Here is an 11,902-nt window from a genome sequence, read left to right on the forward strand (position 1 = left end):
TAAGTGTTGTCGAAACACTCCAAATTCATCCCGAACACTTACAATTAGTCAAATGCATTGTATTGTCAAACATTCTGACCCTAGAAACAGTAGCATAGCTGTTTACTGCTTGGAATCAATGTGTTCCCTTGGTTTTAGCCTGTTTTCTCAGTTTAAGCCTGTTTTGGGATTAAACGGGTTTAAGTGTTGTCTAAACACTCCAAATTCATCCCGAACACTTACAATTAGTCAAATGCATTGTATTATCAAACATTCTGACCCTAGAAACAGTAACAAAGCTGTTTACTGCTTCGAATCAATGTGTTCTCTCGGTTTTAGCCTGTTTTCTCGGTTTAAGCCTGTTTTAGGATAAAACGGGTTTAAGTGTTGTTTAAACACTCCATATTCATTCCAAACTCTTACAATTAGTCAAATCCATTGGATTGTCATACATTCTGACCCTAGAAACAGTAACAAAGCTGTTTACTGCTTCGAATCAATGTTTTCTCTTGGTTTTAGCCGGTTTTCTCGGTTTAAGCCTGTTTTGGGATTAAACGGGTTTAAGTGTTGTCTAAACACTCCAAATTCATCCCGAACACTTACAATTAGTCAAATGCTTTGTATTGTCAAACATTCTGACCCTAGAAACAGTAACATAGCTGTTTACTGCTTCGAATCAATGTGTTCCCTCGGTTTTAGCCTGTTTTCTCGGTTTAAGCCTGTTTTGGGATTAAACGGGTTTAAGTGTTGTCTAAACACTCCAAATTCATCCCGAACACTTACAATTAGTCAAATGCATTGTATTATCAAACATTCTGACCCTAGAAACAGTAACAAAGCTGTTTACTGCTTCGAATCAATGTTTTCTCTCGGTTTTAGCCTGTTTTCTCGGTTTAAGCCTGTTTTGGGATTAAACGGGTTTAAGTGTTGTCTAAACACTCCAAATTCATCCCGAACACTTACAATTAGTCAAATGCATTGTATTGTCAAACATTCTGACCCTAGAAACAGTAGCATAGCTGTTTACTGCTTCGAATCAATGTGTTCCCTCGGTTTTAGCCTGTTTTCTCGGTTTAAGCCTGTTTTGGGATTAAACGGGTTTAAGTGTTGTCGAAACACTCCAAATTCATCCCGAACACTTACAATTAGTCAAATGCTTTGTATTGTCAAACATTCTGACCCTAGAAACAGTAGCATAGCTGTTTACTGCTTCGAATCAATGTGTTCCCTCGGTTTTAGCCTGTTTTCTCGGTTTAAGCCTGTTTTGGGATTAAACGGGTTTAAGTGTTGTTTAAACACTCCAAATTCATTCCGAACTCTTACAATTAGTCAAATCCATTGGATTGTCATACATTCTGACCCTAGAAACAGTAACAAAGCTGTTTACTGCTTCGAATCAATGTTTTCTCTCGGTTTTAGCCTGTTTTCTCGGTTTAAGCCTGTTTTGGGATTAAACGGGTTTAAGTGTTGTCTAAACACTCCAAATTCATCCCGAACACTTACAATTAGTCAAATGCATTGTATTGTCAAACATTCTGACCCTAGAAACAGTAGCATAGCTGTTTACTGCTTCGAATCAATGTGTTCCCTCGGTTTTAGCCTGTTTTCTTGGTTTAAGCCTGTTTTGGGATTAAACGGGTTTAAGTGTTGTCGAAACACTCCAAATTCATCCCGAATACTTACAATTAGTCAAATGCTTTGTATTGTCAAACATTCTGACCCTAGAAACAGTAGCATAGCTGTTTACTGCTTCGAATCAATGTGTTCCCTCGGTTTTAGCCTGTTTTCTCGGTTTAAGCCTGTTTTGGGATTAAACGGGTTTAAGTGTTGTTTAAACACTCCAAATTCATTCCGAACTCTTACAATTAGTCAAATCCATTGGATTGTCATACATTCTGACCCTAGAAACAGTAACAAAGCTGTTTACTGCTTCGAATCAATTTTTTCTCTCGGTTTTAGCTTGTTTTATCGGTTTAAGCCTGTTTTGGGATTAAACGGGTTTAAGTGCTGTCTAAACACTCCAAATTCATCCTGAACACTTACAATTAGTCAAATGCATTGTATTGTCAAACATTCTGACCCTAGAAACAGTAACATAGCTGTTTACTGCTTCGAATCAATGTGTTCCCTCGGTTTTAGCCTCTTTTCTCGGTTTAAGCCTGTTTTGGGATTAAACGGGTTTAAGTGTTGTCTAAACACTCCAAATTCATTCCGAACTCTTACAATTAGTCCAATCCATTAGTTAAAAGAATTGGATTGTTACATATTTTGACCCTAGAAAGAGTAACATAGCTGTTTACTGCTTCGAATCAATGTTTTCTCTTGGTTTTAGCCTGTTTTCTCAATTTAAGGTTGTTTTGGGATAAAACTGGTTTAATTGTTGTCTAAACACTCCAAATTCATTCCGAACTCTTACAATTAGTCAAATCCATTGGATTGTCATACATTCTGACCCTAGAAACAGTAACAAAGCTGTTTACTGCTTCGAATCAATTTTTTCTCTCGGTTTTAGCTTGTTTTATCGGACAAAGCCTGTTTTGGGATTAAACGGGTTTAAGTGTTGTCTAAACACTCCAAATTCATCCTGAACACTTACAATTAGTCAAATGCATTGTATTGTCAAACATTCTGACCCTAGAAACAGTAACATAGCTGTTTACTGCTTCGAATCAATGTTTTCTTGGTTTTAGCCTGTTTCGGGACAAAATAGATAAAAGTGGTGTCTAAACACTCCAAATTCAACTCGGACTCTTATAATTAGTCAAATGTATTTGATTGTTACATATTTTGACCCTATAAAGAGTAACATAGCTGTTTACTGCTTCGAACCAATGTTTTTTCGGTTTTAGCCTCTTTCGGGACAAAATGGGTAAAAGTGGTGTCTAAACACTCCAAATTCAACCCGAACTTTTATAATTAGTTAAAAGAATTGGATTGTTACATATTTTGACCCTAGAAAGAGTAACATAGCTGTTTACTGCTTCGAATCAATGTTTTCTCTTGGTTTTAGCCTGTTTTCTCAATTTAAGGTTGTTTTGGGATAAAACTGGTTTAATTGTTGTCTAAACACTCCAAATTCATTCCGAACTCTTACAATTAGTCAAATCCATTGGATTGTCATACATTCTGACCCTAGAAACAGTAACAAAGCTGTTTACTGCTTCGAATCAATTTTTTCTCTCGGTTTTAGCTTGTTTTATCGGTTTAAGCCTGTTTTGGGATTAAACGGGTTTAAGTGTTGTCTAAACACTCCAAATTCATCCTGAACACTTACAATTAGTCAAATGCATTGTATTGTCAAACATTCTGACCCTAGAAACAGTAACATAGCTGTTTACTGCTTCGAATCAATGTGTTCCCTCGGTTTTAGCCTGTTTTCTCGGTTTAAGCCTGTTTTGGGATTAAACGGGTTTAAGTGTTGTCTAAACACTCCAAATTCATCCCGAACACTTACAATTAGTCAAATGCATTGTATTATCAAACATTCTGACCCTAGAAACAGTAAGAAAGCTGTTTAATGCTTCGAATCAATGTTTTCTCTCGGTTTTAGCCTGTTTTCTCGGTTTAAGCCTGTTTTGGGATTAAACGGGTTTAAGTGTTGTCTAAACACTCCAAATTCATCCCGAACACTTACAATTAGTCAAATGCATTGTATTGTCAAACATTCTGACCCTAGAAACAGTAGCATAGCTGTTTACTGCTTCGAATCAATGTGTTCCCTCGGTTTTAGCCTGTTTTCTCGGTTTAAGCCTGTTTTGGGATTAAACGGGTTTAAGTGTTGTCGAGACACTCCAAATTCATCCCGAACACTTACAATTAGTCAAATGCTTTGTATTGTCAAACATTCTGACCCTAGAAACAGTAGCATAGCTGTTTACTGCTTCGAATCAATGTGTTCCCTCGGTTTTAGCCTGTTTTCTCGGTTTAAGCCTGTTTTGGGATTAAACGGGTTTAAGTGTTGTCTAAACACTCCAAATTCATCCCGAACACTGACAATTAGTCAAATGCATTGTATTATCAAACATTCTGACCCTAGAAACAGTAACAAAGCTGTTTACTGCTTCGAATCAATGTGTTCTCTCGGTTTTAGCCTGTTTTCTCGGTTTATGCCTGTTTTAGGATAAAACGGGTTTAAGTGTTGTTTAAACACTCCAAATTAATCCCGAACACTTACAATTAGTCAAATCCATTGAATTCTCATACATTCTGACCCTAGAAACAGTAACAAAGCTGTTTACTGCTTCGAATTAATGTTTTCTTTCGGTTTTAGCCTGTTTTCTCGGTTTAAACCTGTTTTGGGATTAAACGGGTTTAAGTGTTGTCTAAACACTCCAAATTCATCCCAAACACTTACAATTAGTCAAATGCATTGTATTGTCAAACATTCTGACCCGAAGTTTTATAATTAGTTTTAGCCTCTTTCGGGACAAAATGGGTAAAAGTGGTGTCTAAACACTCCAAATTCAACCCGAACTTTTATAATTAGTTAAAAAAAATTGGTTTGTTACATATTTTGACCCTAAAAAGAGTAACATAGCTGTTTACTGCTTCGAATCAATGTTTTCTCGTGGTTTTAGCCTGTTTTCTCAATTTAAGGTTGTTTTGGGATAAAACTGGTTTAGTTGTTGTCTAAACACTCTAAATTCATCCCCAACTCTTATAATTAGTCAAATTCATTGGATTGTCACAGATTCTGACCCTAGAAACAGTAACAAAGCTGTTTACTGCTTCGAATCAATGTTTTCTCGGTTTTAGCCTCTTTCGGGACAAAATGGGTAAAAGTGGTGTCTAAACACTCCAAATTCAACCCAAACTTTTATAGTTAGTTAAAAGAATTGGATTGTTACATATTCTGACCCTAGAAACAGTAACAAAGCTGTTTACTGCCTCGAATCAATGTTTTCTCTCGGTTTTAGCCTGTTTTCTTGGTTTAAGCCTGTTTTGGGATTAAACGGGTTTAAGTGTTGTTTAAACACTCCAAATTCATTCCGAACTCTTACAATTAGTCAAATCCATTGGATTGTCACACATTCTGACCCTAGAAACAGTAACAAAGCTGTTTACTGCTTCGAATCAATGTTTTCTCGGTTTTAGCCTGTTTCGGGACAAAATGGGTAAAAGTGGTGTCTAAACACTCCAAATTCAACCCGAACTTTTATAATTAGTTAAAAGAATTGGATTGTTACATATTTTGACCCTAGGAAGAGTAACATAGCTGTTTACTGCTTCGAATCAATGTTTTCTCTTGGTTTTAGCCTGTTTTCTCAATTTAAGGTTGTTTTGGGATAAAACTGGTTTAATTGTTGTCTAAACACTCTAAATTCATTCCGAACTCTTATAATTAGTCAAATTCATTGGATTGTCACAGATTCTGACCGTAGAAACAGTAACAAAGCTGTTTACTACTTCGAATCAATGTTTTCTCTCGGTTTTAGCCTGTTTTCTCAGTTTAAGCCTGTTTTGGGATTAAACGGGTTTAAGTGTTGTTTAAACACTCCAAATTCATTCCGAACTCTTACAATTAGTCAAATCCATTGGATTGTCATACATTCTGACCCTAGAAACAGTAACAAAGCTGTTTACTTCTTCGAATCAATGTTTTCTCTCGGTTTTAGCCTGTTTTCTCGGTTTAAGCCTGTTTTGGGATTAAACGGGTTTAAGTGTTGTCTAAACACTCCAAATTCATCCCGAACACTTACAATTAGTCAAATGCATTGTATTGTCAAACATTCTGACCCTAGAAACAGTAGCATAGCTGTTTACTGCTTCGAATCAATGTGTTCCCTCGGTTTTAGCCTGTTTTCTCGGTTTAAGCCTGTTTTGGGATTAAACGGGTTTAAGGGTTGTCGAAACACTCCAAATTCATCCCGAACACTTACAATTAGTCAAATGCATTGTATTGTTAAACATTCTGACCCTAGAAACAGTAGCATAGCTGTTTACTGCTTGGAATCAATGTTTTCCCTCGGTTTTAGCCTGTTTTCTCGGTTTAAGCCTGTTTTGGGATTAAACGGGTTTAAGTGGTGTTTAAACACTCCAAATTCATTCCGAACTCTTACAATTAGTCAAATCCATTGGATTTTCATACATTCTGACCCTAGAAACAGTAACAAAGCTGTTTACTGCTTCGAATCAATGTATTCTCTCGGTTTTAGCCTGTTTTCTCGGTTTAAGCCTGTTTTGGGATTAAACGGGTTTAAGTGTTGTCTAAACACTCCAAATTCATCCCGAACACTTACAATTAGTCAAATGCATTGTATTGTCAAACATTCTGACCCTAGAAATAGTAGCATAGCTGTTTACTGCTTCGAATCAATGTGTTCCCTCGGTTTTAGCCTGTTTTCTCGGTTTAAGCCTGTTTTGGGATTAAACGGGTTTAAGTGTTGTCTAAACACTCCAAATTCATTACGAACTCTTACAATTAGTCAAATGCATTGTATTATCAAACATTCTGACGTTAGAAACAGTAACAAAGCTGTTTACTGCTTCGAATCAATGTGTTCTCTCGGTTTTAGCCTGTTTTCTCGGTTTAAGCCTGTTTTAGGATAAAACGGGTTTAAGTGTTGTTTAAACACTCCATATTCATTCCAAACTCGTACAATTAGTCAAATCCATTGGATTGTCATACATTCTGACCCTAGAAACAGTAACAAAGCTGTTTACTGCTTCGAATCAATGTTTTCTCTTGGTTTTAGCCGGTTTTCTCGGTTTAAGCCTGTTTTGGGATTAAACGGGTTTAAGTGTTGTCTAAACACTCCAAATTCATCCTGAACACTTACAATTAGTCAAATGCATTGTATTGTCAAACATTCTGACCCTAGAAACAGTAACATAGCTGTTTACTGCTTCGAATCAATGTGTTCTCTCGGTTTTAGCCTGTTTTCTTGGTTTAAGCCTGTTTTAGGATAAAACGGGTTTAAGTGTTGTTTAAACACTCCAAATTCATTCCGAACTCTTACAATTAGTCAAATCCATTGGATTTTCATACATTCTGACCCTAGAAACAGTAACAAAGCTGTTTACTGCTTCGAATCAATGTATTCTCTCGGTTTTAGCCTGTTTTCTCGGTTTAAGCCTGTTTTGGGATTAAACGGGTTTAAGTGTTGTCTAAACACTCCAAATTCATCCCGAACACTTACAATTAGTCAAATGCATTGTATTGTCAAACATTCTGACCCTAGAAATAGTAGCATAGCTGTTTACTGCTTCGAATCAATGTGTTCCCTCGGTTTTAGCCTGTTTTCTCGGTTTAAGCCTGTTTTGGGATTAAACGGGTTTAAGTGTTGTCTAAACACTCCAAATTCATTACGAACTCTTACAATTAGTCAAACGCATTGTATTATCAAACATTCTGACGTTAGAAACAGTAACAAAGCTGTTTACTGCTTCGAATCAATGTGTTCTCTCGGTTTTAGCCTGTTTTCTCGGTTTAAGCCTGTTTTAGGATAAAACGGGTTTAAGTGTTGTCTAAACACTCCAAATTCATCCCGAACTCATACAATTAGTCAAATGCATTGTATTGTCAAACATTCTGACCCTAGAAACAGTAGCATAGCTGTTTACTGCTTCGAATCAATGTGTTCCCTCGGTTTTAGCCTGTTTTCTCGGTTTAAGCCTGTTTTGGGATTAAACGGGTTTAAGGGTTGTCGAAACACTTCAAATTCATCCCGAACACTTACAATTAGTCAAATGCATTGTATTGTTAAACATTCTGACCCTAGAAACAGTAGCATAGCTGTTTACTGCTTGGAATCAATGTGTTCCCTCGGTTTTAGCCTGTTTTCTCGGTTTAAGCCTGTTTTGGGATTAAACGGGTTTAAGTGTTGTCTAAACACTCCAAATTCATCCCGAACACTTACAATTAGTCAAATGCATTGTATTATCAAACATTCTGACCCTAGAAACAGTAACAAAGCTGTTTACTGCTTCGAATCAATGTGTTCTCTCGGTTTTAGCCTGTTTTCTCGGTTTAAGCCTGTGTTAGGATAAAACGGGTTTAAGTGTTGTTTAAACACTCCATATTCATTCCAAACTCTTACAATTAGTCAAATCCATTGGATTGTCATACATTCTGACCCTAGAAACAGTAACAAAGCTGTTTACTGCTTCGAATCAATTTATTCTCTTGGTTTTAGCCGGTTTTCTCGGTTTAAGCCTGTTTTGGGATTAAACGGGTTTAAGTGTTGTCTAAACACTCCAAATTCATCCTGAACACTTACAATTAGTCAAATGCATTGTATTGTCAAACATTCTGACCCTAGAAACAGTAACATAGCTGTTTACTGCTTCGAATCAATGTGTTCTCTCGGTTTTAGCCTGTTTTCTCGGTTTAAGCCTGTTTTGGGATTAAACGGGTTTAAGTGTTGTTTAAACACTCCAAATTCATTCCGAACTCTTACAATTAGTCAAATCCATTGGATTGTCATACATTCTGACCCTAGAAACAGTAACAAAGCTGTTTACTGCTTCGAATCAATTTTTTCTCTCGGTTTTAGCTTGTTTTATCGGTTTAAGCCTGTTTTGGGATTAAACGGGTTTAAGTGCTGTCTAAACACTCCAAATTCATCCTGAACACTTACAATTAGTCAAATGCATTGTATTGTCAAACATTCTGACCCTAGAAACAGTAACATAGCTGTTTACTGCTTCGAATCAATGTGTTCCCTCGGTTTTAGCCTCTTTTCTCGGTTTAAGCCTGTTTTGGGATTAAACGGGTTTAAGTGTTGTCTAAACACTCCAAATTCATTCCGAACTCTTACAATTAGTCAAATCCATTAGTTAAAAGAATTGGATTGTTACATATTTTGACCCTAGAAAGAGTAACATAGCTGTTTACTGCTTCGAATCAATGTTTTCTCTTGGTTTTAGCCTGTTTTCTCAATTTAAGGTTGTTTTGGGATAAAACTGGTTTAATTGTTGTCTAAACACTCCAAATTCATTCCGAACTCTTACAATTAGTCAAATCCATTGGATTGTCATACATTCTGACCCTAGAAACAGTAACAAAGCTGTTTACTGCTTCGAATCAATTTTTTCTCTCGGTTTTAGCTTGTTTTATCGGACAAAGCCTGTTTTGGGATTAAACGGGTTTAAGTGTTGTCTAAACACTCCAAATTCATCCTGAACACTTACAATTAGTCAAATGCATTGTATTGTCAAACATTCTGACCCTAGAAACAGTAACATAGCTGTTTACTGCTTCGAATCAATGTTTTCTTGGTTTTAGCCTGTTTCGGGACAAAATAGATAAAAGTGGTGTCTAAACACTCCAAATTCAACTCGGACTCTTATAATTAGTCAAATGTATTTGATTGTTACATATTTTGACCCTATAAAGAGTAACATAGCTGTTTACTGCTTCGAACCAATGTTTTTTCGGTTTTAGCCTCTTTCGGGACAAAATGGGTAAAAGTGGTGTCTAAACACTCCAAATTCAACCCGAACTTTTATAATTAGTTAAAAGAATTGGATTGTTACATATTTTGACCCTAGAAAGAGTAACATAGCTGTTTACTGCTTCGAATCAATGTTTTCTCTTGGTTTTAGCCTGTTTTCTCAATTTAAGGTTGTTTTGGGATAAAACTGGTTTAATTGTTGTCTAAACACTCCAAATTCATTCCGAACTCTTACAATTAGTCAAATCCATTGGATTGTCATACATTCTGACCCTAGAAACAGTAACAAAGCTGTTTACTGCTTCGAATCAATTTTTTCTCTCGGTTTTAGCTTGTTTTATCGGTTTAAGCCTGTTTTGGGATTAAACGGGTTTAAGTGTTGTCTAAACACTCCAAATTCATCCTGAACACTTACAATTAGTCAAATGCATTGTATTGTCAAACATTCTGACCCTAGAAACAGTAACATAACTGTTTACTGCTTCGAATCAATGTGTTCCCTCGGTTTTAGCCTGTTTTCTCGGTTTAAGCCTGTTTTGGGATTAAACGGGTTTAAGTGTTGTCTAAACACTCCAAATTCATCCCGAACACTTACAATTAGTCAAATGCATTGTATTATCAAACATTCTGACCCTAGAAACAGTAAGAAAGCTGTTTAATGCTTCGAATCAATGTTTTCTCTCGGTTTTAGCCTGTTTTCTCGGTTTAAGCCTGTTTTGGGATTAAACGGGTTTAAGTGTTGTCTAAACACTCCAAATTCATCCCGAACACTTACAATTAGTCAAATGCATTGTATTGTCAAACATTCTGACCCTAGAAACAGTAGCATAGCTGTTTACTGCTTCGAATCAATGTGTTCCCTCGGTTTTAGCCTGTTTTCTCGGTTTAAGCCTGTTTTGGGATTAAACGGGTTTAAGTGTTGTCGAAACACTCCAAATTCATCCCGAACACTTACAATTAGTCAAATGCTTTGTATTGTCAAACATTCTGACCCTAGAAACAGTAGCATAGCTGTTTACTGCTTCGAATCAATGTGTTCCCTCGGTTTTAGCCTGTTTTCTCGGTTTAAGCCTGTTTTGGGATTAAACGGGTTTAAGTGTTGTCTAAACACTCCAAATTCATCCCGAACACTGACAATTAGTCAAATGCATTGTATTATCAAACATTCTGACCCTAGAAACAGTAACAAAGCTGTTTACTGCTTCGAATCAATGTGTTCTCTCGGTTTTAGCCTGTTTTCTCGGTTTATGCCTGTTTTAGGATAAAACGGGTTTAAGTGTTGTTTAAACACTCCAAATTAATCCCGAACACTTACAATTAGTCAAATCCATTGGATTCTCATACATTCTGACCCTAGAAACAGTAACAAAGCTGTTTACTGCTTCGAATTAATGTTTTCTTTCGGTTTTAGCCTGTTTTCTCGGTTTAAACCTGTTTTGGGATTAAACGGGTTTAAGTGTTGTCTAAACACTCCAAATTCATCCCAAACACTTACAATTAGTCAAATGCATTGTATTGTCAAACATTCTGACCCGAAGTTTTATAATTAGTTTTAGCCTCTTTCGGGACAAAATGGGTAAAAGTGGTGTCTAAACACTCCAAATTCAACCCGAACTTTTATAATTAGTTAAAAAAATTGGTTTGTTACATATTTTGACCCTAAAAAGAGTAACATAGCTGTTTACTGCTTCGAATCAATGTTTTCTCGTGGTTTTAGCCTGTTTTCTCAATTTAAGGTTGTTTTGGGATAAAACTGGTTTAGTTGTTGTCTAAACACTCTAAATTCATCCCCAACTCTTATAATTAGTCAAATTCATTGGATTGTCACAGATTCTGACCCTAGAAACAGTAACAAAGCTGTTTACTGCTTCGAATCAATGTTTTCTCGGTTTTAGCCTCTTTCGGGACAAAATGGGTAAAAGTGGTGTCTAAACACTCCAAATTCAACCCAAACTTTTATAGTTAGTTAAAAGAATTGGATTGTTACATATTCTGACCCTAGAAACAGTAACAAAGCTGTTTACTGCCTCGAATCAATGTTTTCTCTCGGTTTTAGCCTGTTTTCTTGGTTTAAGCCTGTTTTGGGATTAAACGGGTTTAAGTGTTGTTTAAACACTCCAAATTCATTCCGAACTCTTACAATTAGTCAAATCCATTGGATTGTCACACATTCTGACCCTAGAAACAGTAACAAAGCTGTTTACTGCTTCGAATCAATGTTTTCTCGGTTTTAGCCTGTTTCGGGACAAAATGGGTAAAAGTGGTGTCTAAACACTCCAAATTCAACCCGAACTTTTATAATTAGTTAAAAGAATTGGATTGTTACATATTTTGACCCTAGGAAGAGTAACATAGCTGTTTACTGCTTCGAATCAATGTTTTCTCTTGGTTTTAGCCTGTTTTCTCAATTTAAGGTTGTTTTGGGATAAAACTGGTTTAATTGTTGTCTAAACACTCTAAATTCATTCCGAACTCTTATAATTAGTCAAATTCATTGGATTGTCACAGATTCTGACCGTAGAAACAGT

This window comes from Camelina sativa, chromosome 14 (genome assembly GCF_030686135.1).
Source record: "Camelina sativa cultivar CO46 ecotype springtype chromosome 14, ASM3068613v1".
Lineage (NCBI taxonomy): Eukaryota > Viridiplantae > Streptophyta > Magnoliopsida > Brassicales > Brassicaceae > Camelina > Camelina sativa.